The sequence below is a fragment of the Pseudorasbora parva genome, chromosome 22 (genome assembly GCF_024679245.1).
Source record: "Pseudorasbora parva isolate DD20220531a chromosome 22, ASM2467924v1, whole genome shotgun sequence".
Lineage (NCBI taxonomy): Eukaryota > Metazoa > Chordata > Actinopteri > Cypriniformes > Gobionidae > Pseudorasbora > Pseudorasbora parva.
The window spans coordinates 18,326,352-18,348,842 of NC_090193.1; the positions used below are offsets into that span (position 1 = coordinate 18,326,352).

At 41.5% G+C, this 22,491-nt stretch overlaps 1 protein-coding gene across 1 annotated transcript in view; it reads right to left on the reverse strand.

The window, feature by feature from the left end:
• Positions 1 to 22,491, reverse strand: part of LOC137058695 (spermatogenesis-associated protein 16-like) — a 175,613-nt gene that overhangs the window by 142,272 nt on the left and 10,850 nt on the right. The gene's annotated exons all lie outside the window — the stretch shown is intronic.

The following is a 22,491-nucleotide window of genomic DNA, read 5'->3' on the forward strand; positions in this document are numbered from 1 at the left end:
TTTAAACACAGTTACTGTTGGTGTGTCTTATATACAGTAATTGAGGAAATAAGTAGGCCTATGACTGAAACTACAGTATCTCTGTACATATAAAGTAAATATACTTTAAAGTAAATATATTTCTGTTGAATAATCTTTAATTATGCTGAGCTTGACTTACCTTTGAGTTTTCATAGCGAAATGTGTCCTTTTGAATGCTTGAAGAATAACATTCTACTGACATCATCACACAACTCATGGAGCTGTGTTGTCCAATCACATTAGAGCATCATGACTAACAGTTTTTCAGCTGCTTTTGGAAATATATTTTATTTATTATAATGTTTTAATTGTTTTATTTTTTATAAAAGAGTTATAAACAATGAACCAGACATACCAGGTATGAGTTGAATAACAACACTACACTCTTTTATTTTAAAGCAAAATACATTTGATAATTGGACAAAAAGACAAGGTACAGTGATTAGGCCTTCGAGACTCGGACTTGGTCTCGAGACCATATTTCAATGGTCTCGGTCTCGTCATATATTCGTGTGCCACTCGAGTCCCATTCAAAATATTCATGATTATTACTCTATGTTAATATTTCTAGTTAATAATTGATGTTTGACACTCCCAATGATGTGTGGTTTTCTTAATCAGACAATGCAATGTGTAAATTGTTTTATTTTATTTTTTATTTTAAGTTATAAGTTATTTTAAGTTTAACCATTCCATCATATGGTTTAGCAGATGTAATCTAGATTTGAAACTGTTTAGTATATATATATATATATATATATATATATATATATATATATATATATATATATATATATATATATATATTATTATTATTATTATTATTATTATTATTATTTATTTATTTATTTTTTATTTTATTTTGAAGAAGATGAAGAAGAAGAAGAAGAAGAAGTCATTTTCTACCAGGAATTCAACTGATGCCAAATAAAATAATAATAATAAAAAACATATGACTACAAGTTATTAAAAATTGTTTCCTATATGGAGAAATAAATGGGATTTTTTTTTTTTACATTCGGAACCACACTGTTGACCTCTATAACTCAAGATAAATTATGTGCTTTGATTGGTTGAAATAATTAGCTAAAGCGACAGTCAGATATAGGCTATGTGTAGTGTCAACATTTGAATCAGTTCTTGCTCCAAAACTGATGTCCGCACTGTTCAAAACTAAGCTTGTTATTATGATGATGTGTGAAGATGGTTGTCAGCTTCTTGCATTTCTCATTACTGATAATGAGTTGAACACAACTCTATCTACCATCACTGACAGCTTGCCGACCAGTGTTGGGAGTAACGCATTACAAAAGTAATACATTACAGTAACTTATTACTTTTTGCTGTAACGCAGTAGTGTAAGGCATTACTAATCCATTTTCAGTAATATTTTACTCGGTACATTTCCAGTAACGCTTGCGTTACCCCCCCCCCCCCCCCAATACAATAAAACGAAAAAGGAAAAGGAAAAAAGGCGTGATACATTAACACATGAAAAATGCAAGTTATTACCTATTCGTGGTCATTCAATAGCCGCGTGTGGTGTCCAGGTTAGTAATTAAATACTAAATGACAGCTTCTGATATATTTATGTACAGCGATTTACTTCATTTTCCTTCAGTTCAGTACTTCAATTCATCTCCCTCTTGCTGGTGTACATTTGGATATTGTGTGATATACAGTGAAGGCGTACGTGTTTATTGCGGATTTTACAGAAGTGCCGCAGGCATGATTTCAGCCTCTGTGCTCGAGCTGGCCAGTGGAAAAGTGGCTAAAGAAGGTTTAAAGGCTCTGTCGTTTCAAAGAATAGCACAACGACAAGCGCGTCGAAGAAAGGACGAGAGACAAGGCGCGCGCTGTTGAGCCAAACTGAGCCAAACTAAACACTTGGGTGAAGATGACAGAATAAGACTACTGCACACCGTGACGCACACCGTAGATTTTTTTATAGTAATAAATTTAGTTCAGTTAGAGAACAGGCCGTTCAAATAAAAACGGAAGGGTCTGCTAAGCATGAGCCGAACATGTGATCTTTAGCTGACAGATGATCGCGGAAGATTTGGTTTCAAAGTGAAATGTGAAAGCGCCTATTAAAGGGGGTTTGTCATTGTGTTGTGTATTTCATTAAGAATAATAGGCTAATTTTAAACCGAAACTCAAATCTGCTTGGCCGCACAGAGCGCGCGTTTACTAACGAGCTGTCATTCATTGTGTGCGCGCACTGGCGCGTTTTCAGTTCATATGGAACTTTAAATATGAACTTTTAACTTTTATAGGAATTCTTTGAAAGCACTCGTTTTGCATCCGCTCCCGTTATTAATGCCCAAGCAGCAGTGCGCATGTTCCTTTCGGTTAAATAGACTAGTGATTTAAAAGCCCAGATACCGGTGATGTCATCACACTTTGATTAACCGGTGGGAAAATGTCCCCACCGTCTCATCCCTACTGTACATTCGCGAGACGGATGCGCATTGCTTAGTTTATCAGAGATAATAAGGACAAGAACGTAGGCTATTCAAATGCAAATGCAGTCAAATACAACCCTTTTCTAAAACAGAAATAACTATCTCGCAAATGTCGCAACAATAAGAAAAGAACAAATGCGCAAATTGTCATAACTTAGAGTTTACACAGTTCTGTTGTGTCTTTGAACAGACCTAAGCTATTCCCAGTCAGATATTGCCAGATAATCACTTTACCTCTAAAATAATACTTATAACAGAGTTGTATCGTCATGATTTCTTGCATTGTCTTGAGCATTCACTTTTTTGCCAATTCTCTATTGTTAGCCTGGATGGCCCATGTCATTATGTTTCATCATCATATTGCCTTCTACTGGATGTAAAATGCTCTCTGCCTACATTTTAGAATGTTGAGAGCTACTTCTGAAGTTATTTTGGTGAAAGTAACTCAAAAGTAATACAGGAGTAATGTAACGCATTACAATTCTGAGACAGTAATATTGTAATGTAAAGAATTACTTTTAAATAGCAGTAATAAGTAATCTATAATATATTACAGTTTGGAAGTAACTTGCACAACACTGTTGCCGACAGATGCGGAGCGCTGTCTCAAAGGATAGTCTGCCAGTTGCTTAAAACATTGCATAAATTAATTTATATTATGGTCAAATATATTCATTACATGTATAGTGTATATAGTAACGTTAGGCCTTGTACACACATATTGACATAGGCTATTTAAGGCCCAATATTTTTGCTAGCTATCTCTATATAATTTTAGCTTAATGTGATGCCAAAAAATATCCTGACAAGCCAGACCCACATCAAGATGTTTGGTCTGGAAACTCACCATAGACAGGGCTCAATCTGAGAGGCGGGATAAACGGTTGTCTTTCAAACTCCCTCTGCACGCGATAGGATAGCGCTACACTAACCAGAGCAACGAAGGTGAAGCAGAGCTTGTTGATAGATTAAACATTCACCGTATCCGGTCGGCCAAACTCCGAACACATCTTCCCTTTTTAAGAATGACTTCAGTGCCGTTCTTTGTTCTTTTCTCAGAGAAAAGCTTAACTCCAAGTCTTCCAGAATCGCAGTCAAAGCCGCCGTTCGCCAGTTTCTGTGTTTACTAGAAGCACGCAAACGCAACTCGGCCGTCGTCATTATGGCCCCGCCCACCGACTCTATACACGATGTGATTGGCCCGTCCAGAGTGAGAGGAATACTCAGAAGGGTTTTGAGAGTTCCTAGACTACTACACTTGCGGGCAGATTAAATTTGCTGCCGCTAGGGTGTGTCTAGATTTCTAGGCTAGCCAAAAAATATAATAGGCTTACAACATACTGTTTTTACCGACTCACTGTGTGCCGTCTGGTTGCTTTGAAATGCTCACATGCTTTAGATCTGTGAGCATTTCAGATCTAGATTTAGATCTGTGAAGAGTAATACTAAAAAATAAAAATAAAAACTAACTTTAATATTAGTTAACTTTACAAATAGTTACTTTTTACTTGTCTTTTTGAACAATATTTAGGCCTACTTTATTGAAAAATACTACATATACAAATACTAAATACTACATCTTTGAAATTATTATGGTTTAATATTTAACATTTTAATAGTTAAAAGAAGTGCAATATTTAAATAGCATGCATTTTTTATGTAGTACTGTTAACTGTTATCAATCTTTTATTATCAGTATTATTTATTGTACTTCTGTACATAGTATGTACATCAGTATATTTATATAGATATATATACACACACACATACACTTATCAGGCATTACATTATGACCACCTTCCTAATATTGTCTCTGTCCCCCTTTTGCAGCCAAAACAGCCCTTACCCATCGAGGCATGGACTCCACTAGACCCCTGAAGGTGTGCTGTGAAATCTGCCACAAGATGTTAGCAGCAGATCCTTTAAGTTCTGTAAGTTGCGAAGTGGGGCCTCCATGAATCAGACTTGTTAGTTCAGCACATCCTACAGTTGCTTGATTGGATTGAATTGAGATCTGGGGAATTTGGAGGCCAAGTCAACACCTCAAACTTGTGCTCCTCAAACCATTCCTGAACTATTTTTGTTTTGTGGCAGTGTGCATATCCTGCTAAAAATACTGTTTCAATGAAAATGGACATGGTCCGCAACAATGCTTAGATAGGTCGTAGGTGTCAAAGGAACATCTACATGGATGGCAGGACCCAAAGTTTCCCAGAACATTGTCCAAAGCATCAAACTGCCTCCGCCAGCTTGCCTTCTTCCCATAGTCAGTGCATCCTGGTGCCAAATGTTCCCCAGGTAAGAGACGCACACGCACGCAGCCTTCCACGTGATGTAAAAGAAAATGTGATTCACCAGACCCGGCCACCTTCTTCCATTGATCCATGGTCCAGTTCCGATGCTTACATGCCCACTGTTGGTGCTTTCGGCGGTGGACAGTCCAGCATGGGCACCCTGACTGGTCTGCGGTATTCGGACACATTTCTATCAGAACCAGCATTAACTTCTTGAGCAATATGAACTACAGTAGCTTGTCTGTTTGATCAGACCGCACAGCCAAGCCTTTATTCCCCACGTGCTTCAATGAGCCTTGTAGCCTTGAGCCTTCCATAACCCTGTCGCTGGTTTGCCACTGTTCCTTCCTTGAAATATATATATAAAGTATATGTGCAAAATTACAGTTACAGTGCTGTGAAGGGAATGGTAAGTTCCTGTTCTTTATTCTCCGGGGTGTTGTGACACCTAGTCTGTCAGACCCAATTAAATGTGTCAGTGTCATAAGATTGCCTGTATAGGTTTAATTTCTCTTTACCCTTTCTTTCTCTTATATGATCTAGACATATGCTATTGGGAAAAAAAGCTAAATAATGATCAATTTACCAATAGCTGCACACAGATTCTCTATAAAAAAAATTAAAAAAAATAGCAGAGTTATGAGCTCACGATATAGCTGTAGATAACATATCCTAATCATTAATCATTTCTTTTCTCTGCCTGCAGCCAGACGAATAGCTAGGCTCTTGTTTTGCTGTGCTAAATCTTCATAAGACTGTCTGTTTCGATTAACCTTGACAATGAGCATCGCTCAAACAGTATGTCAATTGCTGGTAAGGTGACGATGAGGTAATGTTTTCTTCTGACAATAAAATACTTGTCTCTCATACTCCATGAGGAGGACAGCAGTCCCTATTGGAATGTCAGCTTTATAAAATAAGACTGTGTGTGTATGGGCTTCAGTGTGTGTGTGTGTTTTACAGCCTGGGGGGGAAATAAACTGTGTCTGCAGATGCGGCAGATGATAAACCTAGAAGGGACTTCATATGTGCAACAGGATAGAAAGAAGAAAAACCTGGAAGTGGAAGTGCAAAAAGAAATCACAAATATCTCATTATGCTTTTGTCAGAGTTTAAAGGGTGCTCAACAGAGCCCAAAGCTCATAGGATTTCAGTTGTCGGTGGTAAAGAAATCTGCACTCTTTATTGCACCACATTACATTTTACAACAATCTTTCCTGGTCTTAAAAAGGTCAAATTTGTAATATTGGTTTCTGCACGATGGTTGGACTAATGCTTTTTGTTGTTGTTGTTGTGATGAACCAACCATCAGGTATGATGCAATTCCCCTTTAAAACACATTCAAAAAAACATTTTATTTATTTTCAAATTTCATGAAAGAGTTTTAAGTTACGGGTCACCGCTTAACACATCGCAGCATAAATGCTCCAATAAACTATTTGTTATTAAAGTTTCTACAAACCACAGCAGCAAACTATCTTGGCACGTTTTTGTTCAGTGCTAACTTAAACACCTCTCATTGGTCATTGCATTCAAGAAACCAACAGATTTGTTTTTGATTGGCTACATTGCTGAACGCTGCAAAAACATGTAAATAGAAACCTTTGACTTTCTCCAGAGCATCAACCGTTTTTCTTCATCGTGATTTGAGGACAGTTGTATCGCCCCGATGAATTTGATGAAGACGGGAAATAAACGGACCCCACTTTTTTTTCCCGCTTAGCCCCGTGTAAGGTTAAAGGTGGAGTATGTAGTATTGACAGCTAGTGGTTAAAATGGGCACTGCAGTCCAAATTCAGAATATTGGATGGGATTGTTTCTCTAACCCTCTCAGACTCACATGGGTTGCCAGATTTAGAACACACAACAGGAACAAACACAATTTACAATAGAAGGCAAATTAAGGCAACTTCGTAAGTTGATTTATCCAATATTTAATATACTCCCATTTGTAGAGCTTTTTAGATGGATGGTGAGGCTTTTTAGGTCAGGTAGAATCTGCAATATCTAAGCTAGTTCATTTGATGTCTTTCATGGCTGCAATACACTGTGTTTTCTGTCAACTGGCAACCCAAGGAGTGAAACACTATTCGATAAATTAGTAGGCACACTCTTAGAAGAAAAGATTCTATATATATATATATAGAACCTTAAAAGGTTGGAACCCCTAAAAAGTTCACTGCAAAAAATGCTTTTCTTACTTAGTATTTTTGTCTTGTTTCTAGTCCAAACATCTCAACCCATTCTCACTCTCAAGGCGTCAAAAACCGAAGCATGGTCAAGTGCCTTCCGCGTCACAATTAAGACGCTAAAGGTGCCCTAAGGCGTCATGTTTCGACGCGCTGGGTGCTCCATTCATTTCAGTGAGAAACCTTTGGCGTCATACACAGGCGCACTGGGTATTAGTAATGTTATCGTCATGGTGAAATTGTATTAGTTTATAATTTTGCCATTATGACATGTTGGAGTGTGTTTTTCAATTTAATCAGCAAGCATAATTTTATTTACATTTATTTTATTTACGCTATTTAGACATGCTTAACATGTAACCCAACCCCATCCCATCCCTAAACCTACCCATTTGTGTGAACATGATATAAAACACAGGATATAACATACGACTGCATCCACGAGTTATTCAAAAAAGTTAAATAATCCAAGTTTTCCGAGGCCAAACGATTGATTTGTATGAAGAAAATCCCCAAAAGCGATCAGCATCTCCATCCGCCGAAGATCATGAACAAACACAATCAAATTTCAAATATTGGCGCCCGTTACGTGAGATTTCATAGTGAAATTGCATTGGCTCTCGTATGTCTTGTGACCAATTGCGTCATTACGTCAGCATTGATTGTAAAATGTCATTGGCTCTCTGTCACGTCTAAACACGAAGTAAAACTGGTGCGAGGACTCAGGTGCAGAGAAAGATAATTTATTACAAAATAAACATAAACTCAAAACAAAACCCACAAGGGGGAAAAACACATAATCATTAAACATAAACCAAAGACTCAAACCAAAGGAATCACGGGGAACTGGGAGACGTAGACGAGACATACACAAGGATCCAACACAGACTGACAAACACAAGGAGATTATAAACGGAACAAACAAGGCAGATAATGAGGGAGAACAGGTGGGGCAAATAAACCAATAATCAGATAACAAGAAGGGCGGGGTTGACAGTAGCACATGCAAGACATGACAAAACCCACATGTGCACACAAGACAGGACAGGCATGTGACATTACCCCCTCCTTAAGGAGCGGCTACCAGACGCTCCACTAGGGACGGGCGGGACAGACCAGGGAGGGACGGGAGGGACAGACCAGGGCGGGACGGGAGGGACAGACCAGGGCGGGACGGGAGGGACAGACCAGGGCGGGACGGGAGGGACAGACCAGGGCGGGACGGGAGGGACAGACCAGGGCGGGACGGGCGGGACAGACCAGGGCGGGACGGGCGGGACAGACCAGGGCGGGACGGGCGGGACAGACCAGGGCGGGACGGGCGGGGAAGACCAGGGGGGCACGGGAGGGACAGACCAGGGGGGCACGGGAGGGACTGACCAGGGGGGCACGGGAGGGACTGACCAGGGGGGCACGGGAGGGACTGACCAGGGGGGCACGGGAGGGACTGACCAGGGGGGCACGGGAGGGACAGGGGAAACAGACAAGGAAGGAACAGACAAGGGAGGGGTCAACAAGGGACACATGAGGAAAACAAAAAGTTCAGGCACCCAGGGCGACGCGGGCAGGGCAGGGCGCCGGGGCGGCGCAGGGAGAGCAGGACGCCTCAGCGGCGCACGGAGAGCAGGACGCCTCAGCGGCGCACGGAGAGCAGGACGCCTCAGCGGCGCACGGAGAGCAGGACGCCTCAGCGGCGCACGGAGAGCAGGACGCCTCAGCGGCGCACGGAGAGCAGGACGCCTCAGCGGCGCACGGAGAGCAGGACGCCTCAGCGGCGCACGGAGAGCAGGACGCCTCAGCGGCGCACGGAGAGCAGGACGCCTCAGCGGCGCACGGAGAGCAGGACGCCTCAGCGGCGCACGGAGAGCAGGACGCCTCAGCGGCGCAGGCAGAGCAGGGCGCCTCGGCGGCACACGGAGAGCAGGACGCCTCGGCGGCACACGGAGAGCAGGACGCCTGGGAGGCGCGGTGAGGGCTGGACGCCTGGGAGGCGCGGTGAGAGCTGGACGCCTGGGAGGCGCGGTGAGAGCTGGACGCCTGGGAGGCGCGGTGAGAGCTGGACGCCTGGGAGGCGCGGTGAGAGCTGGACGCCTGGGAGGCGCGGTGAGAGCTGGATGCCTGGGAGGCGCGGTGAGAGCAGGACGCCTGGGAGGCGCGGTGAGAGCTGGACGCCTGGGAGGCGCGGTGAGAGCTGGACGCCTGGGAGGCGCGGTGAGAGCTGGACGCCTGGGAGGCGCGGTGAGAGCAGGACGCCTGGGAGGCATCTCCGGCCCAGCGGCGTCCACCGGAATGCGATCCACCAGCACAGGGACCACCGGAACACTATCCACCGGAACAGAGACCACCGGCATCGGGACCACCGGAACACGATCCACCGGAATAGAGACCACCGGAACACGATCTACCGGTACAGGGACCTCCGGAACACGATCCACCGGAATAGGGACCACCAGAACACGATCCACCGGAATAGGGACCACCGGAACACAGTCCACCGGCATAGGGACCACCGGAACACGATCCACCGGTACAGGGACCACCGGAACACGATCCAACGGCACTGGGACCACTGGAATACGATCCGCCAGTATAGGGACCACCGGAACACGATCCGCCGGCACTGGGACCACCGGAATACGATCCGCCAGCATTGGGACCACCGGAACACGATCCGCTGGCACTGGGACCACCGGCACAGGGACCACCGGCACAGGCACGGAGGGAGACTTCCTTCTCCTCCTCCGTTTCAGGACCACTGGAACACGATCTACCGGCATCGGGACCACCGGAACACGATCCACCGGCATCGGGACCACCGGAACACGTTCCACCGGCAGCGGGACCACCGGAACACGATCCACCGGCAGCGGGACCACCGGAACATGATCCACCGGCAGCGGGACCACCGGAACACGATCCACCGGCAACGGGACCACCGGAACACGATCCACCGGTAACGGGACCACCGGAACACGATCCACCGACACAGGGACCACCGGAACACGATCCACCAGCAACGGGACCACCAGAACAGGGTGCGCTAGAACTGGGGCCACCGGAACTGGGACCACTGGAGTGGGGGCAGAGGAAGCCTTTCTCCTCCTACGCCTCGGGGCCACTGGAGCAGGGACCACCGATCTTGGGACTGCCAGGGCAGGGGCCATCTCCCTGGCAGCTCTCTCCTGCTGGCAGGCGATAGCTTCCACCATTGCCTCAAATGTGCCTCCGTCATATGCCCTTCTGAGCCACAACTCCATGGGCTCATCTAGGGCATAATTAAAAAGGTCCTTGAGTGCAGAGTCACTGAGCTTCAGCCCCTTGGCTGTCTCCAGGAACTTCTTTGCAAAATTCCTAATCTCCATTCCCTCCTGGTGAAGTAGGTGGAGGACTCGAAACCGTAGAATCCGCTCATAGTAAGGACAGGTGGTGAGCGATTCCGGGATCAAGTCCTCTCTCTGCTGAGTCCTCAACATGGTTGGATCCTTCTGTCACGTCTAAACACGAAGTAAAACTGGTGCGAGGACTCAGGTGCAGAGAAAGATAATTTATTACAAAATAAACATAAACTCAAAACAAAACCCACAAGGGGGAAAAACACATAATCATAAAACATAAACCAAAGACTCAAACCAAAGGAATCACGGGGAACTGGGAGACGTAGACGAGACATACACAAGGATCCAACACAGACTGACAAACACAAGGAGATTATAAAGGGAACAAACAAGGCAGATAATGAGGGAGAACAGGTGGGGCAAATAAACCAATAATCAGATAACAAGAAGGGCGGGGTTGACAGTAGCACATGCAAGACATGACAAAACCCACATGTGCACACAAGACAGGACAGGCATGTGACACTCTCGTGTGTCTTGTGACCGATTGCGTCATGCTCAGGAGTCTTTTGAATTATTTGAATGAGAAATGAATAAGTTCGTTCACGGGGCAGCGGGATCATCATTTCAGCGATTAAAACATCAAGATCGACTCTGTTCTTCACATGAAGATATCGTATGACTTCAGAAGACTTGGAATGCAACATGAGTTAATACTTTTATACCGTTTTGGTCAGTTTTTGCAATAAATACCTGTGACTGTACATGTATTTGCCTGTTATGTGTTTTATATTGTTTAGATATGGGTAGGTTTAGGGTAGGAGTGGAGTTAGTTGTTCCAAAATATAAAAGTAGCCTTTAAATATTAATAAAATCATGTCTGCTTTTATAAACGCAAATAATTAAAGGTGTCTGTTTATGACGCCAAAGGTTTATCATTGTAATGAATGGAGCACCCAGCGCGTCGCAAAATGACGCCCAGGGGCACTTTTAGCGTCTTAATTGTGACGCGGAAGGCACTTGACTATGCTTCGGATTTTGACGCCTTGGGAGTGAGAACGGGTTGAACATCTACACATTCCTAAAACAAGAGGTATTTACTAGACAAGCAAAAGTAATTGTCTCATTTTGGGAAAAAATAACTCAAAATTAAGAGAGTTTTTGCTAAGATAAGAAATGCATTTTTTTTTTTTGCAGTGCTCTATATAGAACCCATTTTAAGTGCCAATTTTCTTGTCATTATAGAACCCTTTTAGCATAAAAGGGTCTTTGGAGTAGACTCGACTATACTTCTATATATTACATTTTAAGGGTTCCAAATACGTAGCGCCGGTAGAACCTTTTCTTATGAGTGCAGGATCACACATCAAAACAAAAATAGACATTTCGACACGGAACACACATTTTAAAGTAAATACCTGGCTGTAGCATTGCTTTTCAGAGAAACATGTAAGTGAACTTAGCATGTTTCCAAAATCTCTGCAAACATGTTATGGAATTTTTTTGCTTTAGTACAGTCAAAAAATGACATACAGCACCAACCACTTCCCATGGCATTAAATTTTCATTGTATTAGGTTTTTCAACATTAATATGAGTTCCCCTAGCCTGAATATTGTCCCCAAGTGCAAGTGGCTAGAAATGTAGATCAGTGTAAACCGAGTTCAGGCTGTCTTTCTCTGCCTTTGAGAAACTGAGAGCTCAGATGAGCTGATCTTGAATTCTCCTGTTATGACGTCATACCAGGAAAGGTTACCGCCCCTTCCTCTGCTTTGCCCGCCTAGAGAATTATAGTAGAGAATGGATTCAGTTTATCAGTCGCGATGTCAGCACAGGCTTTACCATACGGATTCGACTCGACAGCACCGCCACAAACATTGAGTAAACAGTGTTCATTAATGCTTGATCTGGGATCAGTTATTTCTGATGTGTAATCATTCAAGTTTACACAGACGTTACTATGACTCGTGTTTATTCGGAGCTCTCAGAAACTCAGAAAGAAAAATGCTTTTCTTACTTAGTATCTTTGTGTTGTTTCTTGTCAAAATTTCAAAACATTCTTACATTAAGAAACATTTACTAGGCAAGTCAAAATTATTGTCTAAAAAAAATAACTCAAAATTAAGAGAGTATTTTCTTAAAATAAGAAAAATAATCTGCCAGTGGGGTTAGCAAAATAATGTTGTTTTAAGATACTTAAACAAATACTTTTGCTTGTCTAGTAAATATGTCTTGTTTTAAGAATTTTTAGATGTTTGGAGTAGAAACAAGACAAAAATACTAGTAAGAAAAGCATTTTTTTGCAGTGAAACAAAATAAACTCGTGCTTACAGCGTTCTCAACAAATCGGTACAATAACACTTTCTCAGCAATCTTTCCCCAGCTCTACTTCTCTCTCTGGACTGGTAGTGAAATATTTTGAAATACTCATTTTAAATGCAAAGATGTCAGCCAATCACAACAGTGGGTGTTTTCACTGAAGCCTCCCAGCAGACCCGCCCCTTGAAACGAAGCATTCAAGCCAGAGGGCTAATATCAGTATAGGGGAAAAAACATCCTTTTATTTCTAAATTATGACATTTTTGGATGTAAAAACCATACTAACAATAAGTACACCTCAGGAAACATTATATATATATTTTTTAAATCTATGCCATGGACCTTTAAGATGCGGTTTACTGTTGCCATACAGATAAATGGTTGCGAGTTGTCTGCTTTAGTATAAGTGAAGTTCACAACATAATTTCGGGAGGAGTGAACCCATCTAATCTTTCAATTAGCAACGTACACAAACGCAAGTTCGAGAGGCGTGAACCCATCTAATCTTTCAATCAACCGCAAAGCATATAAGCAGCCTCCTACCTCTTTCAGGCATCAGTCGTTTTGCTCCCGCCACCTCCCCAACTCCACCTACTTTCATATTTACCTTTCTCTTCTTCCTAGCACTAGTAGTCCCCGGGGGGATAACACATGTATACATGTATACATTGTATACATGTGCACACACACACACACACACACACACACATTTGTTTTTGTGACATATGGGGTCATTCAAAAGGCGTAATGGTTTTTATACAGTACAAACCGTATTTTCTATCCCCCTACACTGCCCCTGCCCCTAAACCTACCCATCACAGGAAACATTCTGCAGTTTTACTTTCTAAAAAAAAACTCATCCTATGATTTATAAGCCTTTTTGAAAAGTGGGGACATGGCCAATGTCCTCATATTACACCCTCTCCTTGTAATACCTATGTCATACCCATGTCATTATACACATTTGTGTCCTCATAATGTCACAAAAACATGCCCACACACACACACACACGCACACACACACACACACACATTGTTTCCTTGTTTTATGGGGACTTTTCATAGGCATAATGGTTTTTAGACTGTATAAACCCTTGCCCCTAAACCTATCACACAAAATATTCTGCATTTTTACATTTTCAAAAAATATCACTTAGTGTGATTTATAAGATGCTTTCCTCATGGGGACCTCAATTCTCAGTGTCCATTCAGGTTAAAGTCCCCACCTGGATAGAAAATTACAATTACACGCACACACTAACACACGCACACACACAGCCACTAAGACAAAGCCAGCACCTTTCAATTTACTGTGTTCTCCTGCAATAAACTCTACAGACATCAGTGCACGTTGTCTCAGCGTCTGGGCTGGACAATCAGCACTGGATGACAAACACACTCTCTCCTGTTCATCCTTGATGCATATAAATAGCTGCTTATTCGTTTATCCATCATGTACCACTTCTGCTTTTCTCGGCAGACAGTGATTCTACCCGGTGTTGTCAACAATTTACGAAGACCACAGGCCTGAGTTATTAGTCTTCCACTAAAGGACGTCTTGAATTGTTTCAATGTGACCACAGTGAAGGAACATTCGTATGAAATACTCTCATTGAGCGGCTCAGCCCTCTTCTCTCCCTCCGCACATTTTGTCTTATTTTTAAGAAGCAGGATTTTTTAGGAATGCGTCTATTAAAAACGGCCATGCTGTCATACACCACCCTATAAGGAAAAGCACGGAGATGCTGTTTTTACGGACCGCTTTAATGTTCCCCCCATCTTTTGCTGTTAATGAGATGTCTCATCCATATTAATCCAGATTATTTCCGGAACCTTGAGAGCCTGTTTACTCTTGGCTGGTTCAAAGTGAAAATAGAATAGAGAGGCAGTGCAAAAAAAAAAAAAAAAAAACGAGAAGAAAAACATGAATAAATAGATTGTTTTGTGACTGAAATAAGGCTTGGTTTAAAGAAAGACATTTATGATTAAGGAGGAAGTCTTGACACTGTCAACACTGTCCACTAGTGAGTTTCAAGGTATTTGGCTTTTGTAATTTAATGATTTGTTAGTTGAATGCACAGGCTGACAGGATTCCGTTCCTGTCTCTGTACCCGGCTACGACCCAATGATGTGAAGCGCTTTAGAATTTGCATTAGTTAAACAGGCCAACTGTCATAATATATTGTTGGTTCACAGAGAGAGTTGCTCTAGCAAAGCATTTTTGCCACTGTGTGTCTCTCGTGCTGTTAATTAAAGCATTCTTGCCTCTTTAAAATCACAAAAGAATTAAATGAAATAGAGAAGAAAGGAAAAATAAAAACAGAATATTTCCTGATAAATTATGTAACTATCTGGAGATCATTACTGCACACAATGGCCTGGTTTAAAGGTGAAGTTCACAAACCCTGAGGGAGTTATGAGTCTTCTACTGATGCGCTCTGTGTGTCTGTGTGTGTGTGTGTGTGTGTGTGTGTGTGTGTGTGTGTGTGTGTGTGTGTGTGTGTGTGTGTGTGTGTGTGTGTGTGTGTGTGTGTGTGTGTGTGTGTGTGTGTGTGTGTGTGTGTGTGTGTGTGTGTGTGTGTGTGTGTGTGTGTGTGTGATTTATGAAGACAAATTTGTATAATGACACGGGTATTACCCTGGTATTACGGTGTAAACATGAAATATGAGGGCATTTCGTATGTCATCATATGTAAAATAGCTTCAAAAACATACTAAACAATGTTTTATTAAAAATGTAAAACATGCAGAATGTTTCATGTGATGGATAGGTTTGTTAGGTGCAAGGGGATAGAATGTACAGTTTGTACATTATAAAAACCATTACGCCTATGGAATATCACTTCACATAGCAAAGCAAACGTGTGTGTGTGTGTGTGTGTGTGTGTTCCTTGTTTGGCAATACTTGTGAGGACACAAATGTCCTCACTTACATAGTAAAACATGAAAATGACCCACTAGTGAGGACATTGGACTGGTCCTCACTAGTTAAAAAGGCTTATAAATCAGCCAACACATGTTTTTATTTAAATCTGTTGATCTGCACATGTTTCTGTGATGGGTAGGTTTAGGGATAGGGGTTGGGTTAGGGGATTGAAAGTATCATTGACCTGATATAAAATCAATGGAAGTCTATGTAATGTCCTCACTAATATAGTGAAACAAACCTGTGTGTGTGTGTGTGTGTGTGTGTGTGTGTGTGTGTGTGTGTGTGTGTGTGTGTGTGTGTGTGTGAGAGAGAGAGAGAGAGAGAGAGAGAGAGAGAGAGAGAGAGAGAGAGAGAGAGAGAGAGAGAGAGAGAGAGAGAGAGACTGTGGATGGAAAACTAAAAATCATCATCTATGGAATTAGTTAGTAGTTCGATGTTTAAAGAAATTGCATGCGCTCATTCAACCTCTGGGCTTTCTTTCTTTCTTTACTCTCATTCAAGCCTGAAGGCTAAAATCCACTGGACTGAGCTTCACATTACACTAGTGGACTCTCATTATGCCACTGGAATCTCATAGGCCCAGCTTAAATCATAAACCTTAACTATAAACCTTACACCATGCCAATGCTTAATCTCATCCATATGTCAGCTCATTTATAAGCGGATAAATCAGAGGAGGATAAGTATCTGCTCCCCAGATTAATAGACCTTGGTGAGGAATAAAAGTGGATTAGAAAATGTTTTAGGGCCACGCTGAGAGACCCACAATCCTCCACTTCATATATTTTCTCTGCAGGGAAAGACTTGGTTAAATCTTATAAAAAATGAATTAATTATTAAATGAGGTGAATAGAAACCTGCAGATTTGTACTTATCTCTAATTATTTAATGGATAGTTTATCAAAGAATAAGTTGTAATTATTTGCGTTGCATTTTTTTCTGGCTATTTTTTTTAATTTCCTTTCTCATGTAATCCCAAACCTTTATGATTATTTTTTCTCTCCCGAGAGGAGAGTCAAATTTATTTCATTATTCAATGTTAATGTTCTCTTCCAGTGAGCTGTTAACTAGAGAATTGACGGGCCATTGAGTCAGTGAGTTGAACTTGACCACCTGATTCAGTCTGATTTGTAAACTAATTCTTCAGGCCAGTTTTGGAAACTGGATCAACCAGTTCATTGTAAAGACTAGTCTCAAAATAATTATTTTATCTTGCTACTTTTCACATGAATGTTTAATAAAGATTCAGGGTGAATGTCAATGACTTTAATATTTATTTTTGTCATCACACAATATTTGGAATATAGCACACAAGTCGTATGAGCTACTTTCATGAAACTTTAATGGGGATCAAGCATTATTTTTGAAACTTGGAAGCTCCAGTTTTACAGTATTTCAGTGTAACTGTACACACAGAAGAAAAGGTTATATAGGTTGTGTGTGTGTGTGTGTGTGTGTGTGTGTGTGTGTGTGTGTGTGTGTGTGTGTGTGTGTGTGTGTGTGTGTGTGTGTGTGTGTTTGTGTGTGTGTGTGTGTGTGTGTGTGTGTGTGTGTGTGTGTGTGTGTGTGTGTGTGTGTGTGTGTGTGTGTGTGTGTGTGTGTGTGTGTGTGTGTGTGTCTGTTGTTCTGAAATGAGGCAATTTTATTCATGTCCCAGTCACATGTGGGGCCAGATTTAGTAAACAGGGCAAATTTGTGTGAGAGTGCAATTCCAAAAAAGTGCAGTGGCAAGTTCTGCGCGTGATCTACTGCCAACACACAAATTAAAGAACACAGACGTAGCCTGATCATTTCCATAATGACCAACGCAATCTGCCAAGAGCAGCCCAAATTAGTGTCTGGTTTAAAGGTGCAATAAGTGATCTGGGAAATGCTAACTTTTGCTGCAAGCTTTGGAAGCAGAATCCAAATCTCTGCCTAAAGCACGCCTCCTCCAAAACACATGGACGCGCACAACAAGAAACGAGACGACCAGAGACAACGTTATTGGATTACATTGTGTATTATTGATCTGTGAGAACACTTTACTTTACAGCGAGTAACAGAACTCCAATATAGAATGTAAACAACTGTTTGAATGCCGTAAGCCGATGGCGTATGATGTCTGCCTGAACAGGCTGCACAGTGGTATGTAAATACACGTTGACTGACAGGGAACACATGATGTTTGCGCATAGTGTCTTCAGGCCATTTCAAGTTTGATCTGATTTTGACATGGAAAAAAGCAGTGATATCTAAGTGGGTCTTTTTGATTAGCCTTCACACCACTATCATTTGGTTAATTTAGACCGCAACAATGCACAAAAACAAAAGGGCGAGAATTATCGCACAAACCAATCATAACCAATTATAGTGTGATGGAGGTGTTGCCTCCTCTCATGTGACTTTCCCCCATTCATTCTCAATTGCAATATGTATATATATATATACACTCACCTAAAGAATTATTAGCCTGAACTAATTATCTCCTGAACTCCAAACTGAATGTCAGAATGGGAAAGAAAGGTGATTTAAGAAATGTTGAACGTGGCATGGTTGTTGGTGCCAGACAGGCCGATCTGAGTATTTCACAATCTGCTCAGTTACTGGGATTTTCATGCATAACCATTTCTAGGGTTTACAAAGAATGGTGTAAAAAGGGAAAAACATCCAGTATGCGACAGTCCTGTGGGCTAAAATGCCTGGTTGATGGTAGAGGTCAGAGGAGAATTGGCCGACGGCTTTATGCTGATAGAAGAGCATCTTTGACTGAAATAACCACTTGTTACAACCGAGGTATGCACCAAAGCATTTGTGAAGCCACAACACGCACAACCTTGGGGCGGATAGGCTACAACAGCAGAAAACCCCACCGGGTACCACTCATCTCCACTACAAATAGGAAAAAGAGGCTACAATTTGCACAAGCTCACCAAAATTAGACAGTTGAAGAATGGAAAAATGTTGCCTGGTCTGATGAATCTTGATTTCTGTTGAGACATTCAGATGAGTCAAAATTCGGCGTAAACAGAATGAGAACATGGATCCATCATGCCTTGTTACCACTGTGCAGGCTGGTGGTGGTGGTGTAATGGTGTGGGGGATGTTTTCTTGGCACACTTTAGGCCCCTTAGTGTAAATTGGGCATTATTTAAATGCCACGGCCTACCTGAGCATTGTTTCTGACCATGTCCATCCCTTTATGACCACCATATACCCATCCTCTGATGGCTACTTCCAGCAGGATAATGCACCATGTCACAAAGTTTGAATCATTTCAAATTGGTTTCTTGAACATGACAATGAGTTCACTGTACTAAAATGGCCCCCACAGTCACCAGATCTCAACCCAATAGAGCATTTTGGGATGTGGTGGAACGGGAGCTGTGTGCCCTGGATGTGGATCCCACAAATCTCCATCAACTGCAAGATGCTATCCTATCAATATGGGCCAACATTTCTAAAGAATGCTTTCAGCGCCTTGTTGAATCAATGCCACGTGGAATTAAGGCAGTTCTGAAGGTTAAAGGGGGTCAAACACAGTATTAGTATGGTGTTCCTAATATATATATATATATATATATATATATATATATATATATATATATATATATATATATATATATATATATACAATATGTAATGTGTGTGTGTGTGTGTGTGTGTGTGTGTGTGTGTGTGTGTGTGTGTGTGTGTGTGTGTGTGTGTGTGTGTGTGTGTGTGTGTGTGTGTGTGTGTGTGTGTGTGTGTGTGTGTGTTTTGTAAATATAGTTTTTTATACAAACTTTTATACAAAAAGTAGATAACATAAAATGTTGAAAGTGAGACATTTTATAATGTAATGCTAAATTTTTGCTCATTTTGGATTTCATGAGAAATAACAAATTCCAAAAGTTGGGACAGGTAGCAATAAGAGGCCAGAAAAGATAAATGTACATATAAGGAACAGCTGGAGGACAAATTTGCAACTTATTAGGTCAATTGGCGACATGATTGGTATTAAAAGAGCCTCTCAGAGTGGCAGCGTCTGTCAGAAGTCAAGATGGGCAGAGGATCACCAATTCCCCCAATGCTGAGGTGAAAAATAGCGGAGCAATATCAAAAAGGAATTTCTCAGAGAAAAATTACAAAGAGTTTGTAGTTATCATCATCTACAGTGCATAATATCATCCAAAGATTCAGAGAATCTGGAACAATTTCTGTGTGTAAGGTTGGAAAACCATACTGGATGCCTGTGATTTTGGGGCCTTTAGACGGCACTGCATCACATACAGGAATGCTACTGTAATAGAAATTCTATAGGTCAAAAAATAAGCCATATCTAAACATGATCCAGAAGCACAGGCGTTATTATCTGGGCCAAGGCTAATTTAAAATGGACTGTGGCAAAGTGGAAAACTGTTCTGTAGCAGACGAATCAAAATTTGAAGTTCTTTTTGGAAAACTGGGACGCCATGTCATCCGGACTAAAGAGAACAAGGACAACCCAAGTTGTTATCAGCGCTCAGTTCAGAAGCAGCATCTCTGATGGTATGGGGTTGCATGAGTGTGTGCGGTATGGGCAGCTTACACATCTGGAAAGGCATCATCAATGCTGAAAGGTATATCCAAGTTCTAGAACAACATATGCTCCCATCCAGACGTCGTCTCTTTCAGGGAAGACCTTTCATTTTTCAACATGTCAATGCCAGACCACATACTGCATCAATTACAACATCATGACTGCGTAGAGGAAGAATCTCTGTTATTTCAGAGATCAGCTCTGCAGGCACTCACAACTGTAAGAATCCAAAATAATCAAAGATATTTGATATTTGACTTTGAACAAAGACATTTGTTTTACTGTTTTCCACCCCCCTCTCTCATATCAGTGGGGCCATTTGGGATTCCTAAAGACAAAGAGATGTTGAGGGCCTATAGGCCAAATGGTGCCACACCTGTAGTACAGTGGGAGAAGTTTGGTCTGATTGGTCAGTTTGAATGACTCAGGGTTTCAGTCACATGGCCAAGGGATAGATAAAAGAAGATTGCAACGGTTGCTCTGGCTCTTTTTTCTCTGGAGGTCTCTTCTAGGAGCCTTCTCTTTGCTCTCTTCTCTTTCTCTCTCTCTGTCTCTCTTTCTCTCTCTCTCTCACTTTCTATCTCTCAGGTAACGTACGATTAATGGTATAAGTTTTATCATCTCATTTATCTATTTTGTAACTATTTTAAGAGTAGCCAGCCCATAACCAGATTTTGTCATTAAATTCTTTCAATTATAAATGATTTGCTAACTAGTTTTGATTTGGTATTGACTTTAAAGTGCTACCTATTGCAATACAATATAGTCACATTAAAGCAACGCTCTCCCACATATTTTGCTATTGTAACTGCGCTTATTTCCGTCGTTAGTATAAGTTGCAGTGGGCGGTTATAGACAAGAAATGGACCGTTTTCCACCATCACGCTGATAACGTTTCTTTAGTCGTTCGTCAACCCTGCAGTCAGAACCACTGTAGGCGATCCACCCTTACACAACATATTTTAAAACTTGATTCCACCTTTTGTTTGCATTTTTGCATTTAACAATATTCCTCCAGTGCCTCTAGTGGATCTGTGACTACAAGCTAAATCCTCTAAGAGACTGGCATGCCAAGAGTTGGCATTACAAACCCCTTAATGTGCAAATGTGCATGAAAAACTTCAGTGCAACCTCAAAGGACTAGAGTAAACAGGCACTGAGAGACAGATGGACATTAAAGACAGACAGTCTCTGACAGATGGAGGTGGAAAGCGCAGTCACAATCACTTCTATGAGGGAGGTGATGAGTTTTGAGTATTTTTTTTATTTTATTAAATTGAAAACAGAAAAGTTAAATATGTGCATTATAGGTGCAGGTCTGTTAATATTTAAATATAGGCAGTGTTAATATTTTAAAAGTAGTTCCAATTAGTTTTTTATGTCATATTTGTTCATTTTACTCTTATCTGTTATTGCAACATGTCCTCCAACCAATACGCCTATATAGGTCATTTGTCAGTTCCCTTCATGACGGCAGACGTAACACGGCACTGTCATTATTTTTACTCCAACTTGAGGGCCCGTGACTTTAAAACAAAGGTCATAATAAAATGCTTGAAAAATGCTCGTTTTTGTTGTTGTTGTTTTTTTGGAGGACAGTCTGATGTCAAAGGTCATTCCATCCAATCAAACTCCACAGAATTTTGGTGCATATCTGTCTGTTGATAGAAGCTAGTCGAATTCAATTCCAACATGGTTTGCATAACATACCCTCAAACAAATCATGAACCAGACTACATTAATTACAAGTTTGGTACAGTGTTGGGTAATCACTGTACTTTCGTTATCCAGAAGCCAAATCGTTTATGAGTTACCGTCTAACTTTGTGTGTGTGGAATTATTTAGTGCAACAATGCGCCATAAAGACCAAAACATGGCCTTGAGGAGTTGGCAGATGTTCTGGCGTGGGCAGGGTCGGAGCGGTGCAAACATTTCTCAACTTTTGGCCGTGACCATACAATAGATGGCCAGTGCATACATATTCCAAAGGTCTTTATGAGATGGAATCGATTTCTGTGGGTTATATCGAGGTTGGCAGCAGTTTTTGAATTCCAAATTGTGCTCGTACACAATAGGTGGAATTTGATAGCTGATAATTCAGCGTCTGCTCTTTAGAATGAAATAATCAAGTCGATGTCTGATCCTGGATTTGTCACAGAATTTGTTTTCCAGCAGAGCAGTAGTAAACAGGAATGGAAAGTAGGTGGCTCATGGGTGAAAAAGAGGGGGCACTTCATAGAGAAATAGAGCGAGCGGGATAAAGGGAAAGGAGTGTGTTTGAAGGGAGAGACAAAGTGAGAGAATGATAGAGTGAAAGACAAGAGGACAAAAAGAGTTCAAGAGAGAGAGGCACTGCAAGTGCGCTCTGATTGTGATGTCAGAGTGGATGGGGCATTCATC